The sequence below is a fragment of the Tyto alba genome, unplaced genomic scaffold (assembly GCF_018691265.1).
Source record: "Tyto alba isolate M040663 unplaced genomic scaffold, T.alba_DEE_v4.0 Super-Scaffold_3, whole genome shotgun sequence".
NCBI classification, from domain to species: domain Eukaryota; kingdom Metazoa; phylum Chordata; class Aves; order Strigiformes; family Tytonidae; genus Tyto; species Tyto alba.
In genome coordinates, this window is record NW_024881304.1 from 8078502 (window position 1) to 8097028 (window position 18527).

An 18527-nucleotide genomic window follows, 5' to 3' on the forward strand; every position below is an offset into this window, starting at 1 on the left:
GTGTACTCTTTCCCCAAAACCCTCACACTACGTTTTCTTAAGGAAGGTTTCCACAGAGATGGAAAAGTTACAAGGAAAAGTACTTTTGCTCACTTTGTAGCAGAGCAGACCAGCATAGAAGACAAAAAGAGCTCTCCTACAAAACACCAGCCAATACCTGATGTTTCAGATGGTGTCAAAGGCCCTACCTCCTCTGCCATAACATCTCCCCTCCCTGAGGGCTGTGTCGAGCTCAGAAGTGTGCAATCCACAGTGTACATGTCCTTCAGGCTGCTCCTGAGGGCTCGTGGCTGTTCAGCCCATGGGGGATGCTCCATAATCTGCTGACAGGTTCCTCCAACACCCTCTTAAAGGCATATCAAAGCTTTCACCCCCATGTTCTCACATACTCCTAGTACCACACGAGACTACGTCTCTCCTGACAATTGGAATTATTCTGCAGATTTATTTGGCTCAAGAAGGTCTGCAATAATAAGATTAAGGTATATATGCATCCTATAGAGAAGGACCCACAGATAGGAAAAGGCTGAACATGGTCACCCCTGAAGGGTGAGCATGGTGACTCTGAGTGAGGAGAGCTGCCACCCTGTTCAAAATTACTTCCCAGGCTCCAGCTAGGAACCAAATCCAGACACAGTGTAAGACTGAGGGGCTGTGCTTGTATTGCAAAAATGCATGAGAGATTTCTACCACCCTGCTGCAAACTCACACCTTGATCAGTTTTGATTTAATGAGCCAGGGCAGTAATTCATACAACCTATTTTATCTGAAACATTCCTCCAGTGTCTTTTAAATGGAGGCATTTACGCTGGACTCCTGAGCTCCAAACACACAAACACAGGCCACTTAATTAACCACATGTCCTCACAACATCTCCAATACTAACATGATGGCATTGGGGTATGTTTCAGTATTTTTATAGGCTGCAGGCTATCACCTAGGGCAAGTGACACTGATTGGCAGCAATATACTCCACCACATTCAAGTAGCTTTTCAGTAGCTCTTCCAGTTTCCTAGCAACGAGGCCAGCAAGAAGACCTAAAAGTCTTTCTTAACAAGCTCTGTTTGTCCAGAATATGCACTTATTGCTGCATTGCAAACAGCAAATGATCTCCCAGGCCAGTTGATTATTAATAGAGGGAAATGCAGTGGAGAGGTGTATTTCAGGAAGGACTATCCCTGCAAATTTTTTAGGCAATCAAGTATTTGTCAGTGCAGGGCATGTGGATTAGAGAGGGACACAGATGCCCTAATTTCAAAGCTTTGTGTTTCTCTGTTCCACTGGACTTTTCTAACATGCTCCAGGGTTGTTTCTGTGGGGTTTTCCCAGGCCACTGTTTGGTTATAGGAGAGATGCTGTGTTCTCTGCTCCCCTTGCAAGGCCAGTTTGCTGACTCCCACTGAGTTCAGGGTGTAGCACAAGAACTCAGCAAGCAAGGAACTTGTGCATTGTTAAACACAAATGTAAGAGTGAGGAAGCCACCTCAGGATTTAAAGTGCATGTGAGTATTAACTCCTTTATTTCTTTATTTCTTCTTTCAGCGCTGGTTTATACATCTAATTAGCTTCCTTTCCTCCGCCCATTTTTGAGGTTTTTTGTTTGGTTGGGTTTTTTGTTGGTTTTTTTTTTTTTTTTTTTATAAGCGCAACTGCCATATTTCTTTTCCTGGCAAATGGATGTGTTGAAAGACAGCCCTCCTCCACACAGATAGATTTTTTTTTTTACTACATCCACCTAGACATGATACACTCTGGAAAGATATATGTAGGTCTGCCCCCCAAGCATTCATTTCCTTTTATGGCTCTGAAGGGACAAAACCAGGTGACATGCTGAGAAAGTTAAATGCTGAAAGTTTCCAAGAAATGCTGGAGAAGTTGTGCCAACAATTATAGACATATAGAAGTGGAAAACAGAGGGGTAGAGAGTGGCACATGACCATCTGCCAGTGTTGGAAAAGCATAAACACTGAAAAGAAATAATAGGAAATTTTTCAGATGCTGTGAGAGGGTGCAAGTGGTAGCAGCATGCCAAAATAAACAGAGGCACATGCTGGCTGATGAGTGGGACATGCATCTGACTGGCAGCCCAAATCCTGAATTCCCTGGTCACTACTCCCCCAGGCAGGACTGCTGACGTGCGCAGCACTGGAATTCAGAAAGGATTAAAGCCATTAGAATTTACCCATATAAGAATATATAATATCTGAAGAGCAGACAGAGAGTTGGCTTATACTACTTTTGCAGTGCTTAGCGCTGGAATAACTCCTTTCACTTTAATGCACTTATTCACATTGATTTATGCAGGCATGAGAGGAGTCTAGCCTACAAAGCTCAAATAGATCTTTTAGACCATATCATTCTGCCAGAAAAAGTCGTAGAATCCCTCATATCTATAGGAATATATATGTGTGCCTGTCGATGTATATTTAATTTTCCATTTAAGGATACTCATATCACCCTTCTTGGGTATCCTTTTAGAAAGGAATAGCAATTTGAGGTGTTCTCTGTTGACTAAAAGAGTGCATTGGTGTCACGATTAGGTACAGATGACTAACTTTTAGATGAATCAGGTAGAGGAAGGCAAAGTCCTCCTGTGGTTACACACTTAAGTTTCTTTTCCTGAAAAATTCACCCAGCTGACTTGAAGTTGTGAAAATAGCCAGCAGATAATAGCAGGAGTATTCTGCTAAATCAAGGTGATACAATGCAGAGCCCTTTGCTAGGGACTGAAGCAAGCAGAAGATATTTCCCCCTGTTTTCTGTCATGTGCACTAGCTCTCTGTAATTCTAGGTGTTGACTATACTCTGCAGGTGCTCATTTCTTTCCCCTGACTATAGCGGCAGCCAGGCTGGAGCAGCATTTCTAGGCTGTTTGCATACAATTTTAAAAATTAAAACAGGAGGAAGAAACACACTTAATAAGATTTGATCAGACCAAGCAGGGAGGATAAAGCTAAAATATCCCTCACCTCAGATGTGGATTTATTTTTCCATGAAATAAAAGAGCAGGATGTTCTAAGGAAGTTTTCATGCCAAAACTTAAGTCTGGACAGTCCTTGAACAGCAAGTGATAGCATAGTCAAGATCCAAAGGCAGCTGCATTTTGAGCTTATCTCAGTACTTTGGGAACATCTGCATTCTTTATCAACATCCATAACCAGTAAAAAGATGAAGCAGTATTTCTGCAGCTGCAGTAGAGTGATGTAACTAGCATACATTTAATTTTATTTCAAATTTTGGCTACCTCTCATGCAGGGCAATGAGGGATGTTACAGATGGCTAACATGCAAAAGATAGTCAGGGGTTGTGGAGTGATAAGAACTGAGTTTTTCATGTCTCACAAGTCCATAGACAGTAAAGACAGTGAGAAAAGAAAGTCCCTCACATAGGTATTCATCTAGAGTGAAAACCCACTCTAGTGTTCACTGGTAAAGGCTAAAGAACAAGGCTGCTGTTATTGTACATATGGAACAAAGGAATACTTGAGCATTTACTCCAGTTAAAATAAGAATAAACCAAATATTGTGTCTAAACTTGAACTTGAACTATAGATTATTACTGTGATCAGGAAATATGTGATTGAGAATTAGTCTGCTTTATTTTCCTGCAGTCAGGTTTCGCCTGTCTACACTGAAATACTGATAAGAGGGTTTGATCCCATGCTATTTCTTGCCTTGAGGTCAGGGAGATAGCCATACCACATGCTAAGCTCTTCTAAGTCATCATCCTTTTGAAGTTTGCCCATGCTGATTTATCTCTCAGTCCCAAAAAAGCTAGAAACACCATAGTACCTGTCACTTCTGTGATCCTCTTGATAAAGATAATAATTTTTCATTTCATGAATGCATTTATTTAGGTGTCTGCCAACACAAAGATGGGATAACCATCTCTATATCATATATTGCTTTGATGAGACTTTAAAGGACTTCTCCAAGTTCTCCAAAGACCAATTGTAATGAACACTACAGTCCAATTCAGTATGAGATTTCTTCACAAGCCAGAAAAAAAAAAAGAAGTGCCCAGTTTATCAGACAGAAAGAAGGCTCCTTTTGTTAGTAATTAGCCGTCACTGTTCCTCTCTTTTTCAGGGCAGGATGTCTTAAACTATTATGTCTTAAACATCCTTCAAGAGGCAGAAACCTAGCACAGGGCCAAACATACACGTGGTTCCTGTGCCTAAGTGTGCAAGTCTGATCAATGGCGATGTAGACTGCTAATGAGCCACCTCGTTAGCTGCACGCAGGAATATTTACCCAGGAGCCAGGCACCACTGTGGTAACCACACACGGAAGCACAGCAGCAAGTTGGCGAGCCCTGAACCGTCCTGACATCCTACCAGTTGTAAACTTGCCCCCTTAATGCTGTTGCATTAACACAGCAGCACATCATCAAGGTGTGATATTAACCTGAATCGTTTCCTCCTCCACCACCAACCTCAGCCACCTGGCTGCATGTGAAAACACAGCTCTTTGCAGCTTTTCTCCCCTGCCTGTGTTGCTCTGTCTCTCCTCCCAGGTCCTTGTTGCAGCTCTGTGCCTTTTGGTTCTGTGAACATAATTCTGCCAGGACCGAAAGAGTTCCCCCAGCCTGACTGATGCTCAGAGAAGATATATGTGTGCTTATTTTCAGAGGTTCACTACTCTAATGGTGAATCAGGTCTGATGTAGACCCTGGTGCACTGCAACTCCCGATATGACTTGGCAAAGTAATACAGAAGAACCCATGCCTCCCATTGATTGAATTTCAGTCTGACCTCTCCTGCCTCTTCTCTGGTAAGACTTTTGTTCATCTTTTTCTGTTCAGTATTATCCTCCTTTGATAGCACCCGTTCCAGTCTGCCAGCAGTATTTATTACCTTTTCCACAGTATGGCTGTTTTCAGTTTTCTTACATTTCCAATTATACAGCACAGTTGCCATTGATCTGTTTTCTGTTAGCATGAAAATCAGAGCTGTGATCTATATAATTTAAGACTCTACCTTCATTAACCTTCCTTTTGTTTTTAAGGCAGGCTATTTAAATTGATCTTTATTAAATAAAATTACAAGAACTATCAATCCTCATGCTTCATGGTGTAAGTTGATCAGTGGCTAACTCAGGAAGTAATTGCCAGAGGACCTCTTTGTTAAGATACTGTACAGTTAGATGTGTTTCAGCAGTTTTATTCCTTCTGATGAGTATATGGCCATCTTCAGGGACAGTATTCTGCATTTACTGGATCAGTGGTTAATTTTAATGTAGAAGAAAAGAGCAACTGGATTGGATGGTCTCCGGCTATAGCAGCTCATCTCTTAGTTGCCACAGTGGCTAGCACTTCAGTGATGATGTATTTCCAGGGCCAGATCCTTCAGTGACAAACATCAGCCCAGATCCGTTGCCTTGATGTGATGCAACGATCCTCAGCTGGTGTCACTTAGCACAGCTCCATCTGTGTCAGTGGTGACCTCCTTTATTTTGCCCTCTCCTGTTGCCAAATAGAAATAGGTGTGTGAATGATGAGCTTATTTATGAAAGGCACTATTCTCATCCCATCTCTCCAATTGCAGGTGGCAGCTACTGACTGTTGTGATACTTTGGTTTTATACCAAATCAGAATCCTGTACCGTCCAGGGAAACAAAAAAGCTTAAGCTATGGGATATTTGCATTATTTAAGATATCTCCTCCCTTGTGATGGTTGTATGTATTCTAGCTTCTTAAACTGACATTTCACATTGTCTAAACATATTTAGACACAAGATTTCACAATTACAAGAAAGTTGCTTTCAACATCCTCCTACTCTCATTCAGATCCATTTTCTTTTGCTCTCATGTTCTTATCATATTTAAGAATTCTGTGTAAATGAGCATTAATGAACCAATTTTAAATTATTTTTCTATGAGCAATTTCAGCTGCAAGTCGCTTGATTATGTGAATCCAAATGATGGGGGTGGGGAGAGGGAGAGCATAAAACGTGTCTTTGCTACAGTAACCCGTGACCAATTTAAGTGCTGGAGCAAAGGTAAATGCAGGAGGGTTGAGCTGCCACTTGAACACTGCCTGTACAGCACTGCATGGAGAGGAGATGGTGCAGGACTGTAAAAGTCAGGGAAATGCACAGGATCACATAGGGGTGGGGAGGGGAGAAAATTCTCTATCTCTCTACTGATATTCACCTCCCTGCACTACCTCTGCAGGACGTGGCATTGGTATCTGCAAGCCCATCTTGTGCTTTTGGATGGGGAAAGCAGCTAGCACAACCACTGGCTGGCAGAGAAACAAGCATTAGGTGGTTTGTGAGATGGGTGCCAGCATGGATGGAGTGGTGGGGGCACAGGGTGGATTTGTGTCGCCATGGACAAGCTGCATCAATCCTAGGTCAGAAGAGATTTAATAGCTATGCCTGTAAGGCACAGTAGCATGTAGGGACTGACAAGGCGATATCTTAAAACCTTATGTGCAGCAGCTGTGCACACTAATATATTGTTTTCCAATGCCAGGTATATTCTATATTTCTAGCTCTATAAATTTCAAAGTTAATCCAGAAATGAGTTATTCAGCATTCCAATAAAACGTGACTACCTTCTGACAGCTTTGTTCTTTTCTTTATTCCTGAGGCACGAGCAAAGAGAGGCTGGTCTGCTGCAGAAACCAATAACCACAAGTTAAACCACAAGAGTTCAAAGGGCTTGGTCCACCTCCTGTGGCAGTTAATAGGAGTTTTCTACTACTGAGGAACAAAATGGGATCTGCCCCACAGCAGCTGAATGTCTGCAAGGGGCAGAGGAGCCTGGATGAGGCTGAATCATGGCTCCAAATATCTTTGAAAAGGAAGATATCGGTCTCTTTCCAAGTCTGGGGCAGTTTTCATTTTGTCTTCAAGTCTAAGGATAGGGTTTAGTAGAGTAGACGTTGATGACTTTGGGCTTTAATCACTCTGCAAGGGAGGGCTGTCTGGTGGTTGCAGAAAAGGCACTGGTTTCACAACTCCTGGGTTTTTTTTTCCTTCAGTTCTGCTGTTGACTTTCTCTCTGACCTTGGGCACATCAATTCTTCCACTGAAGTAAGTGGGAACTCAATTGCATTTTATGTTTCTTTATGAGTCAGATTCCCTTTCTGCAAAATGAGGATCATAACACTTAACTACCTCTCAGAAGTGCTCTGAGGCCTAACAACAAATTAATGTTTAAGATCCCTGGATTTTGAAAAAAAAAAAAAAACCTTTACAGATATATGAATTTCAGTGAAAAGTGTCAATTTGTTGAAACTGAAAAGTTCTGCAGATGAAGATTGTTTTCAATGCATTTCTTGGTTTAGGAAAAAAAAAAAAAAAAAAGATTTAGAGCATCATTTTGAAAGGGTTGAAATGCCCTGTTTCAACATTTTGGAAGTGAAATATTTTTGGTTTTCATTTTGAAACTACTTTCCATTTATTTTTTTCATTAGATAATGTGCTATAAATATGACACAAAATCAAGGCAAATTGAGGCATGACATCTCTGTTTGTTAAAAGTGAACTGTTTTGAATTACCTGAAAGGACATTACTTTTTTTTTTTTTTCTTAATTTCCTCTGCAGAGAACTCTGACATAGCCTGGATTTGTTCTGACTGAGCATCTGGCCCAGTTTCAAAATCCACCAGGAAATGGGACTTTTATGCTCCTTAGAACCTGTGAGGGCATGAAGACTCTGTGAGACTTCTCTGAATGTCACACGGGGCTGCTATCCTGAGAAACTATTGTGCTAAAGTGAAAATATCATATCACAAAGACACAAGGCCATGGGAAGAAGTGAAAGGCATGATCTGAAGATGTCCAGTTATATGTAGTTGTGCCCACTGGACACCGATTTACATAAAACTGCAAGTATTTAAACATTAGAGCAGTCTACCTTCAACGGTTGCAGAGTCTCTGTCATGGGAATATTTAAAATTACATAAGACTTTTGTAGGAAAGGCATAAGTAAAGCTGACCCTGCATTGAGCAGGCTGAGGGATAGATGAACACCTGAGGTCTCCTTCAGCCCTGCATGTTGATGCCGTCATTTGCTAGGGCAATATGATGCTGAGTCCAGGAGTTCCCCTGGGAGAAGAGGGACTACAGCAAGGAGGAAGTCAGGAAAACAGAGGAAAAACTGAGTTTTAAAAGGGCATATATGAGCAAGAGAGAATGAAAGAGAAGCAGAAGGGGAGCTGGATGGAATTACAAGGCACATCAGCCAAGGGAGAAAGCCGGAGATAACTCAGAGGAGCACAAACACAACAAATCCTCAAAGCAAAACTAAACTTGGCTGAAACTTTTACCCATAATGACCCTTGTGCATTGGATGTATAATAATTTTTAAAAGAAATCAACTACTAAGAGTTATCCTTCTCATTATGAAAGTTTCTTCTCATGTCCTTTGCTTTCCACTCAAGCTGCAACATCCCAGTTCTCACTCACATCCCAAATGTAGTTTTAATTTGGGCCCCCTTCGGTGTTCATTTGTTGTTTTCTCCTATGCCAGCAGCACAACTGCCCCAGCCATTCACAAAGCATGATCAAACCAGGGCTGTGACTGTGTCCCTTAGATGAGAGATCTCCCAGGCAGAACACAGGGACGTTTATCACAGCGAGTGGCTGATCCAGCAGAGTTCAGTGGAGTTGGACAAGGACCAAGCTGTGAATTATGCCTTATCTTTTGTGATGCCAGCTGCCAAACATCTTAATAGCAGGCAGCCCAATTTAATCTTCTATTGTAGGTGATGCAAAACGTTGCCTGAGAGATGTGGCATGAGTTTGAATAGGTGCAGCTCCAGTGCTGCTGTCCCAGTCTCTCTCCATTAGTTCATACACCTTAGTAATATCGTATCAAACGCTGCACACAAGCATCGTGGCCAGAGATGCATGACAAGGGTCTCCCTGCAGTGTAAAGGCCACTGGGCACTTGCAAACTGATTTTAGCTAGAAGAAATGTATCCTGTGGTTGCACGGTGGAGTTTTCTGATGCCTACATAGAGTCAGCACACCTGCATGCCTGTGTTACCACTGCCCTCTCATCTCAAAGACGGGACATCTCAGTGGCCCGTGAGCTCTGTGACCTACTTACTAGGTACTTACTAGGATTCTCCTGGAAATCAGATTAAAGGGGGCAGGGTGATCTGAGCTCTATCTCTGCTGACACCCTGAATTCCCACTATTTATCAGCTTCTCTTTAAAAGGATTTCAGATTGCATTTCCGTATCTAGCATATGGAGACTTTCATTTATTTGACAGGTTGATTCTTTTATCAGACATTTATAAGGATTTACAATACTAATGCACTTCGCATGCAGTATTGGATTTCACACAGAAAAAGTGCCAGTAAAGGGACAAGTCGTCCTCAGAGCAGTTTTCCGTTCTCTTTCTCATTCCACCTTCCCTATGCTTTACAGAGGCAGGTCAGTACAACAAAGGCTGTGAAAAAACTAATGCCCTTTCCAAGAATTTTCTGCTGGGACGAGTGATGATGGATGCAGGCTCCTTATTAGGGCTGAGTACATGAGGCTCTTCTCTCCTTGTGGTTGCGCTCAGAGGGATGGGGTTGCAGACGGCGAGGAAGCCCCTGCCGGTAGGGTGAACAGCGCTAGGCAAAAGAAGAGGAAGATGCAGGAGATCTGCAGAGAGAAGACAGATACTGGCTTTGCTTAAAACTGAGAGTTGTAAAATAAAATCCTCCAGGACAGAGCCTGCAGGGCAGGGATTTCTCCTTTTTGACAGCCTACAGTGAATGAAGCACAAAACAGCCTGCTGTCTCTGCAGACGGCAAGGATGTTTGGAGACGTCAAACTGTAGTACAGAAGATGCACAAGAGGAATGGAGACACAGCTAACTACCTCCCAGACTTTTGATTTCTTGTTCCAAGCGGGAGATCCTGAAATCATGCAAGTTTTTCTTGTGTCCCTGTTAGAATCAAAAATCTAGTTTCTTTCTGCTTTGGGGTAGCAGATGGAAATAAAGCTTATTTGTTCTTAATTATCTGCCCTTGTTTCAGATTCAAAGGTGCTTGGATTCAAAGTCTGCATATTTTCAGTCCTAGCAAAGGGCAGGGGAATAGCAGTGGGCACAGCCAGGCATAAAGTCAAGCTTCCCATTTCCAAACTACATGTAAAAACAGTTTCTCGGATGACTTCGGGGGTTTATAAGGACAGGTTATTTCTGCTGCATAGTTGATGATTTGCCTAATATAGCTCCAGTCTCATACTGAGATTTGCTTGCTGACTTGACAGTTGCATTTGGTAGTCTACAATGATCAATAACAGGTTAGCTTTGGTAATGTAGTTTCTTGATTTTTAGTTTGAGTTGGTTAAATGCATTGATAGAATATGTAAAGCATCCAGAGGACCATTAGGCTCAGTTAGGACCCTGGGAGCAGATATTCAAGAAGGGGCTGACCTAAACCTCTGCCCTACTCCCTGGCTATCCCTGCCTAACTGACCGCTCAGGAAGAACAGGGTGCTGCTTCATGGCAGCAGACCCTGCCATCGTCCTACCCCTTCCATATTCATGACCGTGTTCCTACTTGCCCTTGGGCAGACACCCAGTGAACTGGTTAAGGGAAGCAAGTCACCAGAAAAAGTAAAAAAAAATAAAAGGTTTCTGTGACACTTTAGCTTACCAAACTGGCTCAGAGGATCAGATGTGCTGATTCTAGGGGCAGAGCAACAGCAAAGCAGGGCAGATTTAGAGAAACAGCCACAGGATTGTACCAGCAGAGAAAGATCCTCTAGGATAATTACAATGCAAATGCAAAGTGGTTTGATGAAACTGCACTAACCATTTATTTGGATTTTCTCATTAAACATTAAAAGGGTCTTCAGCTGGTTAGCATCACATGATGCTGCCGCTTGAACTGTGAATGGCCACATCTACTTGGGGCTTAATGAGGTTTAATTAATTTATAGCCACACCTTACTTCCCTGGTATTAATTTATCTGCAGATGCCTACATTGCCTTTAGTCTCTCATTCAGATTGCAGGGGTAAACGATGCTTTGGATTAATGCATAAGAGTCTTAGTGAAGTAGGGTAAGGGTAAGAGATAATGTGATGAGTGATTAGCCACAGCACCCACTAGAACTAGTACTAACTTGACAGAGCAAGCAGTGAAAGGGTTGCAAAGAAGGGTCTCATCTCTGGTCTGCACAGGGCAGAAGAATACAGAGAGAACTGATGCTGCCAGCACAGAGCCCCTTCTGGAAACTGAGAATATTTTTGCTTTTGCAAGGGGATGATTTTAGCATCCTGCTATGTCCATGTACTGCTAAACAGACATGAAAAGAAAGGAGCAACAGGGGAAAGTTTCAGGGTGTTTAAGAAGGAGCAGTGCCGAAAAGGCCATTAAGATTTTGGTTTAAACCCACTAGTATCTAAGAAACTTGCAGCCAAGTGCCAGCCATCCAATATGCAAGCACAGTTGGATAATGTTAAGGGTGATGGCTAGCTGTGAACAGATCCTGGGTGCCTGTTGTTTTGCTGTGAATTTCCATGCTTTTTGGAGAGTTTAATTCAGAACTTTAATGGGCTTTTGATGTTGTTTTAGTTTGGTGAATAGTTTCCCGTTGTATCTGCTTATTCAGTGAAATAGCGAGGAAGCGCTGTTACAGTGGAAGATGACAAGAGACTATCTCAGCTGCATTTGCACAGCAGAAGCCTTTAAAAATCACTGTGCTATGAACAAGACATTTCCATATTTCACGGCTATTTTTGCTGGATGCCTAAAGTTGATGATACAGCAAAAAAATTTGAATGAAGGGAGAAGGGAAAAAACCTCCTTCTGCTGTTTCTTTCTTTCTAACAATTTACATCTCAGCCATGTTGCTTGGCAAAACCAACAGTGAAGTATGTTGTGGCTGTAAAATGATAAGCACATGGGCTACACGGAAGATGTTTCCTCCCTGGTATTTGGGTAGGAAAATGGGAATTCATTTTGAAGTGCAACATTAGCCTCATTTTTTGCTTTGCTGCTCCTCTCTACACACGAGCTTATCAGGGCAGTTATGTCTTTTGGGAGAAGAAGGTCAGAGGAACTCAGGGACATTGATTATCAATGTGTGTTCCCACACAGGCATGTGGCAACAGAGCAATTAACCCTCTGCATGCCTGAAAGCCATCATCCCCTATAATCCCCTTACTTATTCAGGCCTGCAGAGATCTACCAGGCTCCATAGTTGATGGTGTAAGAAAGCATGCACAAAATAAAGCCAATAATGGGGAAGGGCAATCCTATTAAGTGCTGCTTGGTGAGTCTGTGGGACATGGCACTAGACTAAGGAAGCTAAAAATAATAAAAGGAAAATAGAAACAGAACTTCAAGGAAAATTTACTGCTGTATTAGTCTGTTGTGTTTCCAGAGAGGCTGCTCAGATCTCTGGGATATTATGTCCTTCTGTGATGCTGTGCCCAAAATTATTGGTTGATTTTCAAATCTGTAGGGTCTGTTTTTTGCTTCTGTATCATTTATACTAATTATCATCTGTGACAATTTCTTAAACACCTTCCGTGTGTTTGGCAGTCTTTGTCCCACTATAAAAGACATAGAGTATACTGACATGCTCAAATAAAAGGGCATGCTCCTCTTCAGTTAGCTCAGCTCTTATGGCACCACTAAAGAAGACAGGTTGGGGTGTTTTCTCCAAGGAGGGATTTGAAAAGACTTTTTGGAATGTGACTAGGAAATTAACTCATGGATGATGGAAAAAGATCCCATCCATGCCCAATAACAGTGGAGACTCCCACTGTGCTGGGTGTTTCGAGCCTGCTCTGTGACCACCTGGTCATTAGGCATGTAGCCCAGCACCCCAAGGGCCTTGCTTGTGCACCACAGAGAGCAAACACTGCTCAAGAAGCAGTTTTTAACCCAGATGTAGTGAAGCATCTTGTCCTTGACCTACCTTCAACAGCCATGAAGGGGATGAGGTTTTTCCCTTAGATCAGCAGACCAAATAAAAGCAGAGATCTGCAGTTATCTTTCACTAAAAGATTAAATTTTCTCTGGGTTGACGTTATTACAGTGACCACAGGCATCCCCAGACTGGCTAAGGGGCTGCCAGTGGGGACATAAGTTTAAACTGCAGGTTAAGACATCGGACTAAAGAAAGCTGTTTCATCCAAAACTTTGGACTCTGGGGCTCAGGCATGTCTCACATACCCCACGGAGGAACCAAGCTGGAGGCCACAGCACAAGGCTGGCAGTCAGAAAATCAGCCAACTCCTCCCAAGCCGCTGAACATCTCTATTGCTCACTCTCTCCGTCTATAAAAAAGGATTATAGCACTTGTCTCAGACGGGTGTGTGAGGATCTGTGGCTGTAATAAACCTTGCGGCTGTTGGCTGGAATACACCATACCAACACTCACTGTTGTTACTAGGGAATTATTCTTTGCATATGACCAAAACAAGCTGAAGGAGATTTTGAAGGGTAGCTCCATGCCATATAAAGTTACGGTGTTGTTGGCTCAGGATAAGCAAAGGGTTTGAATAAGTCAATCTTCTATCAAAGGTTGAAATACAGAAAAAGCCCATTTGATTGTTTTTTAATAGTGGCAAGATCACACAATTTTTTTCTTCATACGTTTTTGGTTCTGGGAGCAGTGAAAGAGCATTAGAAGTACTCAAAACACTGGAAAAGCAAAGAGAACAACTAACATTAATCTTGCCCTCGACAGAACAATGCGAACGAAGGCCACTTTCATCAGATTTCCACTATGTTCATAGGAGAACTGGGAGCAATTCTGGAAATAAAATCCAAAATATGGGATCTGTTGCAGATTGCATTTTCTGAAATATATGCAGAAGTTAGCAACTCCTCCTGCAGACTGAGGTGGAGTTTGTGGAAACAACTAAAACTTTCCAAGTAAAACTTTCCTGGCTTTGACTCTGTTTGGGTCAAAATCTGGGGGATTACTGGAGTTTCCCCAGGCCAATAGCAAAAGTCAAGGGATGTAAACTCACATGAAACACAACTGCAAATTATGTTTCATAGAGTCGTACCCTAACACAGATGTGTCTAACACTAGAAGATAATCCAAACCCAGCAAAGCCACTGAATCCTTCCTTTCCCTTCACAATTCTTGTTTTGATTCAAAGCTCTCCCTAGGCTAAAAGAGGTAAAGTTTAAAATTAGGTCAGAGCTCTGAACTCCCATTAGAGACACTGAGGTCACTGTGGCTCTTACCAGAACAAAGTCTTTGGCTGCAATCAGAACACATTGCATACTCAGAGAGGAGCTGGTCCCCTGTGCTACAGCAAGGATTCACTGGCCCCAGAATGGCTGTGGTATAAGGTTTAATCAGGTTAGCTAGGTTTTCTCTCTTGATTTCACAGCCTCCATTCAGCACACCAGATTATAACCTTTCAACATGTAATTGAACCTGACTCAAGGAGCCAATTGTATTACAGTGAGCTTTAAAAGGGGGAATGGCAAGGGCTAAAGTTTTCATTCAACGAATGCAATTTCTATGCACAGAAATCAATTCAATTGACATCAGTTGAGCTTTAATGCTGAATTAAAGAGCTGCCAGGTTTCCCCCATGGGGCTTTTACAGTCCGGGTTTTATGAATTCATTAAAATGCACACACAAACTTTTAGGGAAATAGCATTACACTGTAATAAGAGCTACAAATCGACCATATTCCTCTGAGAGAGAAGTCTAATTTGAGTTGCCTAGTTGGCAAAATTGTTTTCCATTGCTTTGCATTTATTAGCAGAGGGTGTCATATTTTCCGTTGTTTCCATTTTGGTTTCTTGCTGTTTGCTTAGCAAGGGAGAGCATCATGTTTAGAAATATCAAGGGGAGATTGAGTCTTTTGAAAACAGGTGTCTGAAAGACTCAGTGGACACTTCTACATTGATTGATGGTCTCTGCCAAGTGGAAGTTGGAGTCCCTCAGCCTAGGGTGGAGGAGACAAGCAGGATGTCTGCAAAGACATCTGTGCTGAAGGAGAACACAGCTTCCGTGAGAGCTGAAACTAGATCTGAGGCCAGTGGAGAAGTGAGAGCACCAGACATTTTAGAAGAGTATCTGGAGTTTCAGTGCCCTTCCCCTCCATTAATCTCACAAACACACTGAAAAGGAGCAGCCTTGCAGCAGCCCACAGCTTCAATCTTTTCTGCATTAACTGCAGGCACAATTTGACTCAAATATTGTTTTCCTCTGGGACACTGACAATGCCTGGGAAGCTGCAGGGGCAGCCACAGAAACCACAGCCATGTAAAAATTCTGGGAACAGGTCAGCATCATCAGGGTGCCTCTATGTCTGTGTTGTTGTGCTCCTCCTATCACACACATTGCAGCACTCTTTCTGATAATGAGTGCTCGAAGGGTTTCCTTAAGTATGCTCTCTAATTGGACTGATGACCCTGCTGATTGGAGGTCTTGACCTATCCGTAAAACAAGTGGGGCTCAGAAAGTACAATTTCGTCATGCCACTGTTTTCCTAACATGACTTGGCTCCAGCTTTTGGTGGATGAGGGAGTTTTGAGGGCTAATTCAGCTCCTGCAGAGAAGCCACAGTTAATGTCATTTGGGATGGTGAATTTTGCAATGGGCACACACATGCCTGTGCAAGGAGACTCTACAGAAAAATCTGACAGGCAGCCAACCCTCTGTCGAGTGGTAATAGATAACAGGCACTGCCAACTCCCATTTCCAGGCTAACTTAGTGATGTGGAATGACTCCATATGCTCTGAACAGATCTGAGCTCCCACTCCGATGGGTCAGGAGGTCCTAGAGAAGCAACGGAAAAGGGGCACAAAGGGACAGGGCCCTTTGATCCCAAGGTTGAAGATATTCAAGTGCTTCCTCCTTTGCTGGATGCACACGTGGGACTCCCTCCAAGCAAACAAAACTAAGTGGCACCTCTATCCCTAGTGATGGCATACAAATTATACAGAGTAGCTTAAGGAGACATGTTAGAAAACAGATTTATACAAAAGGCATTTGCATCTGTTGGCTTTCTTCACTTGATTCTCTAGATGCCAAACTAGCCAATAGATGACAGTGTTACAGCAGCAGGGTGGGCAGTGTAGTAAGGAATTATTTCTGCCATTTCCTCAGTGTTTTGCACAAAGTTTCTCGTAGTTATTCAATAAGGGTTGTGAAGAGGAACCTAGGAGAAGATTAGTTCAAAGTTCATATGAATGTGTTTTGTTGGATAGCTATTACTTTGTAATTGTCTTTTTTTTTTTAAATGCATCTCTTTTTTTTTTTTTTTTTTTTCCAACAGAGGTTTGCATACAACCAGGAAAAAAAATACACAACAGAGGTTTGCTGATGAGTCAGCTAAGATATTAGGGGTGGGGAGGGTGGGAGTCCTCTCCTCCTTTTTTTTAATTTTCAGTGGATTATGGTGAGTCTCTCTAGATGAAAAGGAAAAAAGCTGTCATCTCTTCACACTTAGAGAACTCACAGGAGAAAAGGGGGGAACAAGAGGTAACTAGACCAAGCACTCTTACAATGAACCCTGGTGGACTGCAAGCCAAGAAGGAAGCACATCCTTTACCCATATCCCAAATACTGTGAATATCCAGGTGGAAAGTTTCACCCAAGCTGTTTGGAGACCCAGCAGCAGCAGGACTGGGACCCTTCTTTTTAACCTGTAAATTGACACAAACAGCCAAATTACAGACCCAGCAGGAGGGATTATGCCTGAGGCAGGCAAGATGTGGCTCATGCAGTAAAAGCTGGGAGAAGGGGAAAGCTCAGTGGCTCCATTCCTTGCCCAATCCCTTTTCCCAGGTCAAGAAGCAAAACTTGTTGGAAATCGTAGTTGCCTCAGCAGGGCACAAATCTTGTTGCTGGCCAAGACCTGCAGGCAGTGGCAGAAACCACGTGCTGAATCAGCTTTCCTGAGGCCACCTGGATCACATGCCAGAAGCTGCCAGCTCCAAATGTAAGGCTTTCAAGCTATAAAATCCTAGACACTTGAGAGTGTGCCCATATATGCAGAAAATGTCTGTGACAGATAGACTGCTAGATAGATCTTAATAAGAATTGTTCTTAAAACCAAATGTTCCAAGAACCTGGTCCAAAATGGAAATATCATGTGGGTCTAAGAAAAATTAAAAAAAAAAAAAAAAAAAAAAAAAGTCCTGTTGGTACTAACATTTTCCCATTAAAAGACATTTGGAAACAAAGCCTAGAAGGTAGTTTGAAATGTGCAGATATTAATAGTGGAGGTTACTTTTCTTGATCCCCCCCTCCTTTATGCTCCCGCACACATTCCCCTCCAGACCTGCTCGTGTCTGCACTGGACCATGAGAATTATTTCTCTGACTGTAGTGGGTGGAGAATGAAAGAGCAAGTTGAAAAACCTGGCAGCATCCTGGTTACCAAAAGTGCTGTGGAAAAGGGTCGCGACTCCTGAGCAGCAGCACCAAGGTTTATATTTTCTTGTTCCAGAGTGTAACTATTACGGCCTTTCCCATGTCCCCTCCCTCCCCCTCCCACCCTGCCCCAGAGGAGCGGCGGGTCCCGAGGAGCTCGGGGAGCGCTGTGGAGTGGTTCACTCGTGGGGTGCGAGTGACACCCTGTGGCCAGCTCGCCCGGGGACCTGCCCGGACCGTCAGCGCTCGCGAAGAGCGAGGGATGATGTGAACGGGATGATTTCAGACACACACACACACACACTCCCAGGGGATTTCTCTCCTCTCAGGGTCTACAAAGCAGTGGTTGTTCCAATGAGGAGGAGAAAGAGGAGGCACCGTTTGGCTCAAATGGCTCTCTGAGCCTCCCCTGAGCTTCTGCCAAACCTGAGACTTTGGAGTGGAACCAGAGGTTTTTTGTCCCCATGTGGCTAATTCCTTTTGACCTGCTGCTCTCCTGCCCATGGTTTTACCTGGCACTGCACAGCTCATCATTAACTGATGTGATTTCAGGGTCTTTCAATAGCTCTGGCCTGAGAAATGCAGGAAAGAATTTACATTCAAGGATATCTTTCCTTGTGAGCTTGCCAGTTGTGCTTAGACAACTATGGAGAGTTGAGTGGTTTGGTCAAGGACTGGAGAATCACCTTGTATTTCTCTAAACCAATGCGAAGTGCAGCGGGGAAACAGTCATCTTTTAATGTAGATCCAGACTCTCAGAGCTGTTCAAGCACACACGGTGAAACCAGAATGATGTAGATGCAAGACCATTAACCCAAAGTGCTCCCAGTCTCACCAACAGCCAGACCTGGATGCATTCAGGGTTTAGATGGAGGTCTGTCTCAGCTCAGACCCAAGCCCCAACTCTGAAAATGTTTATTTTCATGGATAGCTGCATATTTGGATTGTGGGATTTTTCTAATTTTTTACCTGATGACATAAGTAATGAAGATGTCTTATTCCCAACATATAGAGGGAATCACCCAATCCACCACTGATTAATTCTGAGAGTGCAGAACATTCTGGTTTGCTGTTGAGAGTAGGGAGGAAAAATATCTCTTATGGGAGGAAGAAAAACCCCAGACTGTGATCACATAGTTGCTGTTTTACTTGTCTGGATCAAGTATTGTTTTGTTCAAAATGTCAAATTCTGGGTGTCTGTGTTTCAGC

General features: G+C 42.9%; 1 long non-coding RNA gene across 1 annotated transcript; it reads left to right on the forward strand.

The window, feature by feature from the left end:
* Positions 1 to 1400: 1400 nt before the first annotated feature.
* Positions 1401 to 10085, forward strand: LOC116962071. Its single transcript, XR_004407354.2, has 4 exons — positions 1401 to 1502; positions 4630 to 4772; positions 6989 to 7040; positions 7555 to 10085. It is a non-coding gene; the product is annotated as an uncharacterized LOC116962071 (long non-coding RNA).
* Positions 10086 to 18527: the final 8442 nt, after the last annotated feature.